This window comes from Macrotis lagotis, chromosome 1 (genome assembly GCF_037893015.1).
Source record: "Macrotis lagotis isolate mMagLag1 chromosome 1, bilby.v1.9.chrom.fasta, whole genome shotgun sequence".
Lineage (NCBI taxonomy): Eukaryota > Metazoa > Chordata > Mammalia > Peramelemorphia > Peramelidae > Macrotis > Macrotis lagotis.
This window is the reverse complement of record NC_133658.1, coordinates 608,534,448-608,547,954: the sequence shown is the minus strand read 5'-3', so window position 1 is coordinate 608,547,954 and position 13,507 is coordinate 608,534,448. Positions and strand designations below refer to the sequence as shown.

Genomic DNA, 13,507 nt, shown 5'->3' with positions numbered 1-13,507 from the left:
GGATTCATTTAACAAAAGGCTTTCCTGAAGGTACTTCCTTAAGGTACTACCTTTTTAATAGATTGATAACTACTTGGTAGATCATGGGATTTGGAGCTGAAAGGCATCTCAGAGATCATGTAATCCAACCCCTCATTTTACAGAGGAGAAAAGTGAGCCAAATCACTTGTCTTGGTCTCGATTTCATTATCTGTAAAATAAGGAGACTGGGTGAAACAACCTTTTAGTTCTTTATCTATGATCCTGAATGACTTGCCTACTGTCATAGAGAGAGAAGGGAGCAGAGCTGGGGTTTAACCCAGACCCTGTACTCTTTGCAACTATATCAGACTGGCAAAAAGAGGATTTTAAAACTATGATCCATAATCTGTGGATGATTCAACAATTTAAAAAAACTGTTAAATATACCCAGCACAAAAGATTGACTCTAACAACAATATTTAGTACTAATAAATTCTTCCTTAATAGATCTATATAACAGGGAAGATCTGGAAAAAAGAGAGAGGAAGAGAGTGAGGGGTAAGGAGGAGAGGAAAGAATATATAATCACTCTGGATAGGATAAAAATTTCCAGGAGTAAGATCCCATAACACTTCGAAATTTGGGCCAAGGGAATAAAAGCCAACATCTGTGTCCACTAATTATTGACCCTCCCATTTTGGGGCCATGGCCCATTTTCCTACACTATCAAGAAAGTCTCTGATATGGGTAATTGATTTAAGCTAGTGACATCTGGACCCCAAAATTTAACTCACCTGCTGCTTCCTTTCCCCCTAAGCCACAGGTGGATCTGTTGTATCAACAGGACATGAAGGAAACATATTTTGAATAGTGATTCTTGTCATAAAGTCTGCCACGCCCCAGTAATTACTCTTAAAACCCCACACCCAGTCCTGTACTTTTAATACACTCTGAAGGCTTTGAAAGAATGAACCTCTTTCCCAGCTTTGGTTTATGCCAAAGATGCAAAAAAATCAATATTGTGACTGTCCTAAGTTTTCTAAACCAGAAGTAGAGGGACCAGAATCTTAACTATTATTTTAGCCTTTGTGGTTAAGAAAAAAAAATCTCAAATTGGTTTCTAAATCAGAAACACATAAATTGTTTTTGTTTTGTAAGAAACATAAGGCAGCATATTGGAAGTCATGACTTTCCATGCTAAGACACCAAAAAAAAAAAAAGCACTTAACCAGCAGACTTATATCTTCTCATATCCCTCCCATCTTTCAAAGGCCGTTTCTTCCATTAAACCTGTTTGACCTAGGAAACCCAAGAGAACAGAAAGCATAATAGACTTGGAATCTGAGAGAACTGGTTTGGAGCCCTAACTTTAACTCTTACTAGTTGGGATGGATTGGTTTAGCCTTTCTAGAAAGCAATTTGAAACTGCCCAGAAAGTTATTTAATGGTAGATCTCCTCTGAAAATATGTTTTTTGTGGGATGTTAAAGAATTAGAAAAATAAAAGGCTGTCTGTTCATCAACTGGAAATGGTTGAACAAGTAATTAGATATAAATGTAATGGTATGTGAATATTGTGCTGAAAAAGGAAGGCTGGGAAAACTTGAATGAAGTGATTAAAAGTGAATCAAATAGATAGTGTTACACTTGGAGTCAGGAAGACTTGTGTTCAAATCCTACCTTAGACACAATTAACTATGTAACTCCAGGCAAGTCACTTAACCTCACTAGGTCTCACTTTCCTCACTTGCAAAATGAGGATAAGAATAGTACCCATCTGAGAGAGCTGTCAGTATCAACTGAAATGAGATATATAGAGCACTTTGTAAACCTCAAAGTGCTGATTATTCACATATATATGTATAATATGTAGTAATAACATTGTAAAGACAAACAATTTTTAAAAGCTTAAGATCTCTAATCAATTCAATAACCAACCAGGACTCCAGGGACCAATGATAAAGCATATTACCTACCAATTGATATAGAAAAGTGGTGAACTCAGGATATAAAATGAGGTAGGTATTTTTTGGTCATGCCAAATGTAGTGATTTGTTTTTCTTGACTATGCTAACTTGTTACAAGACTTTTGATTTTCTTTATTTCATGCTTGCTAGTTTTAAAAAAAAAATTACACTGTCCAAGGAAAAAACATAAGATCAGGTGGATTTATAAGTGAATTCTACCAACATTTAAAAATAAATTTTAATATTATGTATATTTTTTGAAAAAATATGTAGGAATTCTACCAAATTCCTTCTATGATGTAAATATGGTTTTGATACCAAAACCAGACATAGCATAGAGAAAACTATAGATCAATTTCCCTAGTGAATGTTGATACAAAAATTTTAAATAAAATGCTAGCAATTGCAGTAATATATCACAAAGATGATATTGTATAAGCAGGTGAAATTTAAGCATTATCTGCAATGGGGATAAACTATAAGCCTTCCCAATAAGATCAGAGATGAAAAAAATGATATTCACTCTCACTATTACTATTGAATATTATACTAGAATTATTAGCAATAGCAATAAGACCAGAAAAATAAATTGAAGGAACAAGCACTTAAAAATGAACAAAATTATCACTTGTTTTGCAGATGATGTGTTGGCATATTTAGAGAACTCTGGAGAGACAACTAAAAAAAAACCATTCAAGACAACTTTAGTGAAGTTGTAGTCTATAAAATAGATCCACTCAAATCATTAGCATTTCTAGATTTTAGCAACATTACCAATAGAAAAAGATGTAAAGAGAAAATCCATTTAAAATAACAGTACTGGGGCGGTTAGGTGGTGTAGTGGATAAAGCACCGGCCCTGGAGTCAGGAGTACCTGGGTTCAAATCCGGTCTCAGACACTTAATAATTACCTAGCTGTGTGTCCTTGGGCAAGGCACTTAACCCCGTTTGCCTTGCAAAAACCTAAAAAATAAAACAATACGGGGGGGGGGGGCAGTTAGGTTGGTGAAATGGATAGAGCACTGGTCCTGGAGTCAGGAGACCAAGTTCAAATCCAACCTCAAAAACTTAATGGATTACCTAGCTATGTAATTTTGGGCAAATCACTAACCCCATTGCTTTGCAAAAACCAAAAAATAAAATAAAATAACAGTAGACAGTATAAAATACATGAGAATCTTCCTGACAAAATACCACAGAGGAACTATATGAACACAATTATAAAGCATTCTTCACACATATTTGGAGAAATATTAGTTGTTCATAGGTTGACTGAACCAATATAATAAAAATGAAAATTCTTACTAAATTAATTCAGTCCATATCAAACTACCCAAGAATTACTTATAGAGTTAGGAAAAAAATAACAAAATTCATGTGGAGGAACCAAAAAAGTCAACAATATCAAGGAAATCAATTAAAAATGTGGAAGGTCTGCTGTCTGTACCAGATCTCAAACTGTACTACAAAGCTGCAATCAAGATAATTTGGTACAGAATAAAAATTAGAATGGTTGATCAATGGAATAGATTGAGCTTACAATATACTAAAACAAATGACCACAGTGACCTAGTCTTTAATAAAAACAAAGAGCCTGGGTATTGGAGCAAGAACTCACTTTTTGACAAAAAACTACTTGAGAAAAACTGAAAAGTATTCTGGTAGAAACAAGATACAGACTAATCTATCTCATTCATACCAAGATAAACTCAAAATGGGTACATAATTTAGACATAAAGGTGATATAAATAAATTCGGTAAATATGGAAGAAATTTATGGTTAGGACAGGTTTCATGTCCAATCAAAAGATAGAGGAATTCATAGGAGATAAAATGGATAATTTTGCTTACATATGATTAAGAAGATTTTGCACAAACTAATGCAGTCAAAATTAGAGAAAAAAACAGGAAACTGGGAAAAAATATTTGCAATGTTTCTCTTATAAAGATTTCATTTCTCGTGTATACAGAGAACTGAACCAAACTAAGAGACAATCCCCACTTGATAAATGGTCAGAGAATATGAACAGAGACTTTTCAGGAATAAATCAAAGCATCAAAATACAAATTAAAACAGCTCTGAGATACCATCTCACACCAATCAGATTTTATAACATGACAAAAAAAGGAAAATGACAAATGTTAGAAAGGATACAGAGGTTCACTAATGTACTATTGGAGGAGCTGTGAATTAGTCCAACAATTCTGGAGATTAATCTGGTTCTATGCCCAAAGGGCATTTTAAAACGATGCATACCCTGTGACTCAGTAATACCTCTACTAGGTCTCAGCCAAAGAAATTAAAGAAAAATGAAAAGGACCCATATGTACAAAAATGTTTATGGCAGTTCTTTTTGTGGTGGCAAAGGATTGGAAACTAAAGAGATACCTATCAATTGAGGAATGACTGAACAAGTTCTGATATATTAATGTGATGGAATACTATTGTGCTGTAAGAAATGAGTGGGATGCTTTCAGAAAAACCTGGAAAGTGTTATATGAACTGATGCAAAATGAAGTGAACAGAACAAAGAGAAGAATGTATATAGGAACAGCAGTATTACAAGATAGTCAAGACTTGGGAACTCTACTCAATAAAATGATCAACCACAATTCCAAAGGACTCATGATAAAAAAAAAATTATATCTACTTCAAGAAAAAGAACTGATGGACATACAGCAGATTGAAGCATATAGTTCCTCTTTCTTTTTCTAGTTTTTTCCCCCAGAATATAGCTAATTAAGAAATATGTTTTTCATGGCTTCATATGTATAGGGTATATTTGTATTGCCTTCTTAAAAGAGAGGAAGTGAGAATTTGGATTTGAAAATATAATAAAATTGAATTTTAAAAAATTTTCCATTGAAGATAAAAAACTTCATTACTAAATGTTCACTCTGCCCCTAACGATTCTTCTGATTTGTCAGTTCTTTCTGGAAACTCCATTTTTAAACTGTGACTTTGCAGGTAGATCCACATTCTTTTGTGGACTTTACTTCAGATTCTTCAGACTTTCTTCACCATCCTCCAAGTAATTTCTTCAATGTTCACTTCCCCTTTCCAACTTTAAGGCAGGGACTAGTTTTCTTTAATTTGAATTAACACAAGCAGTTTGTCTGTACTTAGAACATATTATGTGTTCACTTACTATGCTATACAGATACCATGCTGGAGGTTGAAGGGAATTATTGGATAAATAAGGAAGACAAAATAAATACAAATAAAAATATTAAACTGGTAGAAAGAAAACTGAATTAAGAAAAGGAAACTGGTTAGATGTGTGGCTCTTTTACTTACAACCTGCATAACCTTGGATATCACTTCACCTTTCTGGTTCTTGGGGGCTAGAATAAGATGACTGCTAAAGTCACTTCTAACTCAAACTCTATAACTTTGAATTTTGGATTTAACTATTAGCTCAAGACAAATTAAAATTCAACAAATATTTATTAAGCACTTAAGCACTAGGGGAGACACACAGATGAAATAGGATGTTCATCTGGCAATCTTGACACTATAGGTGTCCTAAGAATCCATAGAACTGCTGAATGTGACAGAAATTCATTGAGATATATAAATATAGATAGATGGATAGATAGACACATAGATACATAGATAGATAGATAGATAGATAGATAGATAGATAGATAGATAGATAGATAGATAGATACAGAAAATAGGTACTATAGGAATTCTGGGAGGGAGAGACCCCTTTAGTGGGAATGCTCAGAAAAGATTGCAAGAAGTGGTAAGACCTGAACTGTATTTTGAACAATAGATAGCATTTGAATGATATTTGGATGAGAGAAGGGGAAAAGAAGGAACGTCCCTTGTTTTCCAGTTTGTAGAAATAGTATTTATTCATTCATTCGGCAACTATTACAGTACACTGTTCTGAGTGTGAAAAGAAGCACAAATGAGGGAAAGAAACATTGAGGAGACAATAAAAAGATTGATTTATGTAAGAGATGATGATGATGATGATATTTGTTCTTCATTCTCAAAGAAGACTAGGGCATCAGAGAGGTGATATCATGACAAGCACATGAATCAAGGTGCTGCACAAAGTCACCAGCCTCATTTTCTCCTCCAAAGCCATCTGGGACCAGTGGCCAGATAAGGATAACATAAAGGTAAATACTTAGAGATAAGGGTAAAAAAAATACATCACGGGAGTTTGTACATTATACTTTAAGCAAAAGGAAGAACCCCTAAAAGCTTTTGAATAGTGGGGGAAATGGGAATCTATGTTGTATTTTACATAAATTCTTCTGGAAAATGTTTTGGAGAGCGGGTTGGAGAAGAAAGAGACTGGCAGCAGAAAGATCAGTGGAGTTGCTGCAATGCAGAGAATCTAATTGAGAACCTGGATGTAGTAGCAGAATGTAGATAAAGGATATGAGTTAAATATATGGAAATTGTATATAATTTGAACTCAAACGTATGGTACTTTAGGACAAGAATACACCTCATGAAAAAAACAATAGATTTGGATTTAAAAGACTTGGATTTTAATATTATTTCATTATTTTTGTCTTCTGTGACCTTGGTGATCTTAGATATCTTCACCTTTCTGGGTCTTGGGTTTCATCTTTAAAGAGTATTGGACTAAATACTCATTAAGTTTATTCAGTTCTAAATTCTTTAAATCTCTTGGCCTATATCATGAGAGGATGGTACATATTACACTGCAACAAAAATTCAGTGAAAAACTGAATGCAAGTAGATAAAAACATGGAACTAATTCTAAATTCATTCAATTGAATAGCCCAATTGCTCACTTAGATTGAGTTTCCCTAAACACCTTCCCTACTGACATTTATTTAGCCATTCAGTAAACATTTACTGAAGAGCTACTAAGTGCATGTGGGCAACACAAGAAAAGTGTGATATTTTCCTTGACTTCTATGAGTTCACATCTAGTTGGAGAGATGAAAGATAGTAACAAAAACCCTCTTGAATAACATATCATTTAGGATAGGATTGAGAACTAGAAAGGACCTCATAAATCATTTAGTACAATCCCCTCAGGCACTAAGTGAGACCTAGGGACACAAGATGAGTTACACAGAGTTCTATGATCTGCACCAATAGAACTGGATTGTAACAGAAAAAGTGGTAACCCCCCCCAAAAAAAAAGCCTCAGTTCAAATGGAGGGGCCATCATTATGGTCTTAGGTGGTCAGAGAAGGAGACATGGAAAAAATGACTTAAGTTAGTCCTTGAGCAATGAGTAGGTTTAGACAAGTGACAAGAGACAAGGATTTGGAGGAAGTTCTATAAAAAATGGTATCTGATATTTGTGTCTTTTGCTTTTCAGAGAATTTTCTATTTGTCAATTAACCAAAATCTTCATCTCTCCCACCTCCTTCCCCAATTGAATTTTTTTTAAAGCAAGCCCTCATAACAAATATGTATAGTCAAGCAAAAAAAATCCCAATTAACTTTATATCATATTATACATGTGAGTATATATATACCTATATATAGACATACATACAGATATATACCTATTTGTGTATATACCTGTGAGTGTATACACTCACAGAAGTATATATCTCTTCTATACTTTGAGTTCATCATCTTTTCATTTTTTTGAGGCAATCAGGGTTAAGCAACTTACCCAGAATTACACTACTAAGTGTCTGAAGCTGGATTTGAACTAAGGTCCTCCTGACTTCAGGGTTAACTCTCTATCCACCACACCACCTCGCTATCCTGAGTCCATCATATTTCTTTCAGGAGGTAGGTAACTTGTTTCCTAATGGTTCTTCTAGATTTATAGTTTGTTATTTCATTGATAAAAGTTAAGTCTTTCAAAGTTGTTTGTTTTTTTTTATAACATTATTGTTGCTATATAAATTTTTCAGCTCCTTTCTCTCTGTACCACTTCATATAGGTCTTCCTAGGTTTCTCTGCAACCATACTCTTCATCACTTCTTATAACACAATAGTATTCCAACCCAATAATCTACCAAAACATATTCATAATACCCAGTTGGTGGTCACCCAATCAATTTCCAGGTCTCTGCCCTCACAAACAGAGATGCTATAAATATTTATGCTCATTTGGGTTCTTTTCTTCTCTCTTTGATATCTGTGATTTATGGAGCTAGTAGTAGTGTCACTGGGTCAAAGGACACACTTTAGATCCTTCATATCTATTATCTCAGAAAGTCCTATGAGATAAATGTGTCAGACATTATTCTCTCATTTTGCAGATGAAGGATGTCTTCATTCTAGATATGGAAAATCTCTCTAGCAATGGAAGTTGGTGCCCTCTCTATAACTTGTGTCAGAAGTAGGCCTTGAACCCTGGTCTTCCTGGCACCAAGTCCTACTGTCTATCCACCAAGTTATGCTGTCTCTACTGATGAGGAAATATTAATAATTCATGTTTATCCAACATATTGAGGCTTTCAAAATACTCTTCCATTTGATCCTCACAAAAAATCTGTGAGGTAGGTGCTATTATTATCCTAGTTTTAAGGATGAGAAAAGATTAAGGTGGTAAAGGAACTTGCTGAAGAATTAGGTAAATGTAGAGTCTAGACAAGAATCCAGGTCTGCCCAGAGTATCAGAAAAGGGTTATTTCTATTATGGTTAGGAGCCTCAGGTTCCAGTCAGCCAGCCAGTCTGTGACCTTCATTCCCATGAATTTCCTATGCTGGCTTGTTCAGCGTTGTGATAAAACAATGTTGAGGAACATATGCTATTAACCTCTGTCTGTCCACATGATATGACTTGTCACCTGTTGTCCTATCAAGCACAATGACTGCTAGGTAGGGAAGGAACATTTGTCTGGGGAGGACAATGAATATTGATGATTCTGGCAGTGAGACCTGGCAGCCACATGAGGCAGTTTGGTTTGAGGTTTCTTGTTGGTTTTTTTGTTTGGATGCCTATGTCTGGCTACTTCTCCTCTGCTCTTCCTGGGCCCCTGGGCTTACCCAAAGATCTATTGTAAAAGGATCCAGACAACCAACACCCACCCCTGCATCCCCCCTGACCCCCCAACCCTACCCCAACTGTGTGAGCTCTTCTCCCAGCATTCCTGGTGTCATTTTTGGAGTGATAACTGTTAATGGGTAGATCAGGGCCTGTGCCAGCATGCATCTTCCCCAGCCAACACAGCCCCACCTGAAGAAAGTTGCCAAGAGCAAAGCAACTTGGGAGATTCCAGTCTCCTCATGTCTGAGAACTCATAGAAGTGCTGGTGACTTGAAGAGAAGGCATTAGAGGCCATTTCTGGTTCCTTATATCCAGTTATATTTCTATTGGTACCCTTGCACTTCCACTGTAAAAATACACATCAACATGGCTTCATGGATGATCTTGGAGTCAAGAAGATCTAGGTTCAAACCCCATCTCTGACATTTGCTAGCTATAAGCCTCAGTTTTCCAATGTGTAAAATGAGGGGACTAGGACTTGATGACTTCTAAGGATCCTTCTAGCTCTAAATCTACAAACCTACAATCTCCAACTTGCTGTCTCTGCTTTAGTCATCCTCCTCATCTTTTCCCTTTTCTACCCACCCTGTCCCTGGAACATAGGGCTCCCTGCTAGTGGGAACTGTTACCTTATCTTACCCAGAGCCAGGCCTCCACATCTCCCCAGTCATCCATATACTATATAGCCCTTCCCCCTTTTGTTTTGTCTTCATCAGAGTAGAGACTCCCTGAAGATAAGAACTATCTGGCTTCCCCAGAGCTAACCACAGTGCATATTGTAAGAACTTAATAAATGCTCTCTGTCTTTATCTGTCTTTCGATCTGTCTGCTTCTCTTCTCTTTCCTCACTTTCTGTCTCCATCTCTTTCTCTGGTTCTCTCTTTGTCTCTATCTCTTTCTGTTTCTCTGTGTATGTGTATATGTATTGTGTATGTCTACCATACACAATACATATACAGCCATATACATATATATATATATGTATGTATGTATGTAGGTATGTATTCTCTGTAAGCTAGACATTGACAAGATAATGCTTTATCTGAAATGGGGGGGGATATACAGGGGAAATATAGACAATGGAAAAACAAAAAAGATATCAATAAAAATTTTATTTTAAAAATTTTATTCAATATTTCAAGGATTTATAATTTCATCACAGAAGTATTCTTTCTAGCAAGACAGATTACAAACCCTCCATACCCTTGTACATGTTCTTCATCAATGGCTACAACTCCAAAAACTCACATCTATTGTTAAGCTCTATGGTAATGAATTTCTCTGACCTGGCAGGGCTGATCCTTGAATGAGAGACATAGAGTCCATGACCGGTTTTAATTCAGTCTTTTCTGACTTGGTAGGATCTATAGAGCTGGTCTGTTCTCTGTTGGTGAAAGGGACCAGCAGAGTGTAAATAGATATATGTACATGTCCATGCAAATAGAATTATAGACTCCACACTCCATGCATTCACATAGCATCATTAGTAAAGAGCTGGAAAAGATCTTCAGAGATCTTCATTTTACAGTTGAGGAAACTGAGACTGAGGGAGAATAGGGAACTTGCCCAGAGAGGGAATATAATAAGTGACAGGTGAGATTTTTAACCAGGGTGCTAAGGGATCTTTTCCCAAAGCCATATATATATATATATATATATATATATATATGTATATATATATATATATATATATACATATATATATATATATATATATATGTGTGTGTGTGTCTAACTAACCAGTAGTGTCAAACTCTATTAAAAGGTTTGTTTCATATTATAAATGAGGGAAGATCAGGAGACGTTTAGCAGTATGCCTATCTTTTCTCTGACATCTTGGCTGGAAGTCTAATGTCAAACTCTAAAAGAAACGGAGGCCACTAAATTATTCATAAGTATCTCTTGGGCAGTATATCGACTTAGTAAACAACACATGCCTAGTAAACAAATACATGATTGTATCAACATGTTAAAATTAGATTAAAACTACATTTTTTTGGCGCTCGCTTCCGAGTTGTCGCGGGCTCGGCCGCCGCCTGCGCCTGCCAGAGCTGCGAGAGCAGGAGCCGGGCGGCCTCGGGGCGGGAGCGGCAGGGGCAGAGGCGGCGGCCCGCGACTCTGGTGGCTCCAGGGCGGCGGGCGAGGCGCTGTGCTCGGGCCGCGCTAACAAGTGGGCGCAGATGCCTTACGAGATCAAGAAGGTGTTCGCCAGCCTGCCGCAGGTCGAGCGAGGGGTCTCCGAGATCCTCGGCGGGGACCGGAAAGGCCACAATTTCCTCTACACCAACGGAAAATGCGTCATCCTGAGGAGCATCGATAATCCAGAGATTGCAGACATTTATACAGAACATGCCCATCAAGTTGTGGTGGCCAAGTATGCGCCTAGTGGATTCTACATCGCCTCTGAAGATGTCTCTGGGAAGCTTAGAATCTGGGATACCACACAGAAGGAACACATGCTCAAATATGAGTATCAGCCTTTTGCTGGCAAAATTAAGGATGTAGCCTGGACCGAAGATAGCAAGAGGATAGCAGTTGTTGGAGAAGGAAGAGAGAAGTTTGGAGTAGTCTTCCTTTGGGATACTGGCTCTTCTGTGGGGGAGATAACTGGACATAACAAAGTGATCAATAGTGTTGATATTAAACAAACCAGGCCTTATCGACTCGCAACAGCCAGTGATGACAACTGTGCAGCCTTCTTTGAGAGACCACCATTCAAATTCAAGTTCACGATTTGTGACCACGGCCGATTTGTCAGCTGTGTTAGGTTCTCTCCAGATGGTAACAGATTTGCCACAGCAAGTGCCGATGGCCAGATTTTCATCTATGATGGAAAGACTGGAGAGAAAGTTTGTGCACTAGGAGGAAGCAAGGCTCACAATGGGGGAATTTATGCTATTAGCTGGAGCCCCGACAGCAGCCATTTGCTTTCTGCTTCTGGAGACAAAACTTCTAAGATTTGGGATGTTGGTGCTAACTCATTGGTCAGTACATTTAACATGGGCTCCAACGTGTTGGATCAGCAGCTGGGATGCTTGTGGCAGAAGGACCACTTAATAAGCATTTCTCTCTCTGGATATATCAACTACCTGGACAAAAACAACCCCAGAAAACCACTCCAAGTTATCAAGGGCCACAGTAAATCAATCCAGTGCTTGACGGTTCATAAAAACAGTGGTAAATCATACATCTATTCTGGGAGCCATGATGGACACATTAATTACTGGGATTCTGAGACTGGGGAGAATGATTCCTTTGCTGGGAAAGGACACACCAATCAGGTATCCAGGATGACTGTGGATGAGGCCGATCAGCTTGTAAGCTGCAGCATAGATGATACTGTGCGCTATACCAATCTTATCCAGAGGGACTACAGTGGACAGAGTGTAGTAAAGCTGGATTTTCAACCAAAATGTGTAGCTGTTGGGCCTGGAGGCTATGCAGTAGTTGTATGTATTGGACAGATTGTCTTAATGAAGGATCAGAAGAAATGCTTCACTATTGATGATCCCGGCTATGAACCAGAAGTGGTAGCTGTGCACCCCTCAGGAAGCACTGCGGCCGTGGGCGGAGCAGATGGGAATGTCCGCCTATACTCACTCCAGGGAACTACACTGAAACATGAAGATAAGCTTCTCGAGGCTAAGGGGCCGGTGACAGACCTGGCCTACTCCCACGGCGGTGCTTTCCTAGCTGTCTGTGATGCCAGTAAAGTGGTCACAGTCTTCAGTGTAGCTGACGGTTACTCGGAGAACAATGTATTTTATGGACATCATGCAAAAATTGTCTGCATCGCCTGGTCGCCAGACAATGAACATTTTGCTTCAGGGGGCATGGACATGATGGTCTATGTTTGGACCCTGAGCGACCCAGAAACTCGAGTCAAGATCCAAGATGCCCATAGGTTACATCACGTCAGCAGCTTGGCTTGGCTGGATGAACACACACTGGTCACAACCTCCCACGATGCCTCTGTCAAAGAGTAGACAATCTCCTACTAGGGACCCCCCAACCACCAAGCCCTCTCTTTGGAAGGACTGAATCAGGGACTTAGAATTACTGCAGCAGGAAATGTCCTTAATTTCTATAATGCCTCCCTACTTGCCCTCTCTACTTTCCAGTGCCCCTAAAATGTGGGAGAAGAGGAAGGGGAGCGGGGGACAAGAATTAATCATTATCCTCCTATCTTTACAGGGTGTTCATATCTGTTAATGTATTTTGAAAGCTTTAGCCAGTAACAGTTTGCACATTTAAAAAAAAGACAAGAAGAAGCACTTAAATTATATCTGGAGCTTGGGGTAAATAAAAAAAGACCCAAACTTTATTGTGCTGAACATTCCAGAAGGAACAGTAATCCAGCAAGGCCTAGTTTTAAAGGGGGAGCGCTTATTCTCAGTACTTTTAGCTGCCAGACAGACATGCACACTGGCAGTCTAACTCCAGGAGAGCAGTCTTCCTCATATTTTGCCCATCGACTTAACAAAACATTTCTGTGCTAACTCAGTAGTATTTGTTATGACGCAGACTTGGCCAGGTGCTTTCTATGGCTGAGATAGCCTGCACCTAAGTTCAGCCTCAAAATTCCTTCCTCCTTCAAAGATGGGGTACATACGTAAATAAATGTATT

At 38.0% G+C, this 13,507-nt stretch overlaps 1 pseudogene; it reads left to right on the top strand.

Moving 5' to 3' along the window:
* The first annotated feature begins 11,047 nt into the window (after nucleotides 1–11,047).
* On the top strand, nucleotides 11,048–12,918 carry LOC141521891 (WD repeat-containing protein 1 pseudogene; annotated as a pseudogene).
* Nucleotides 12,919–13,507: the final 589 nt, after the last annotated feature.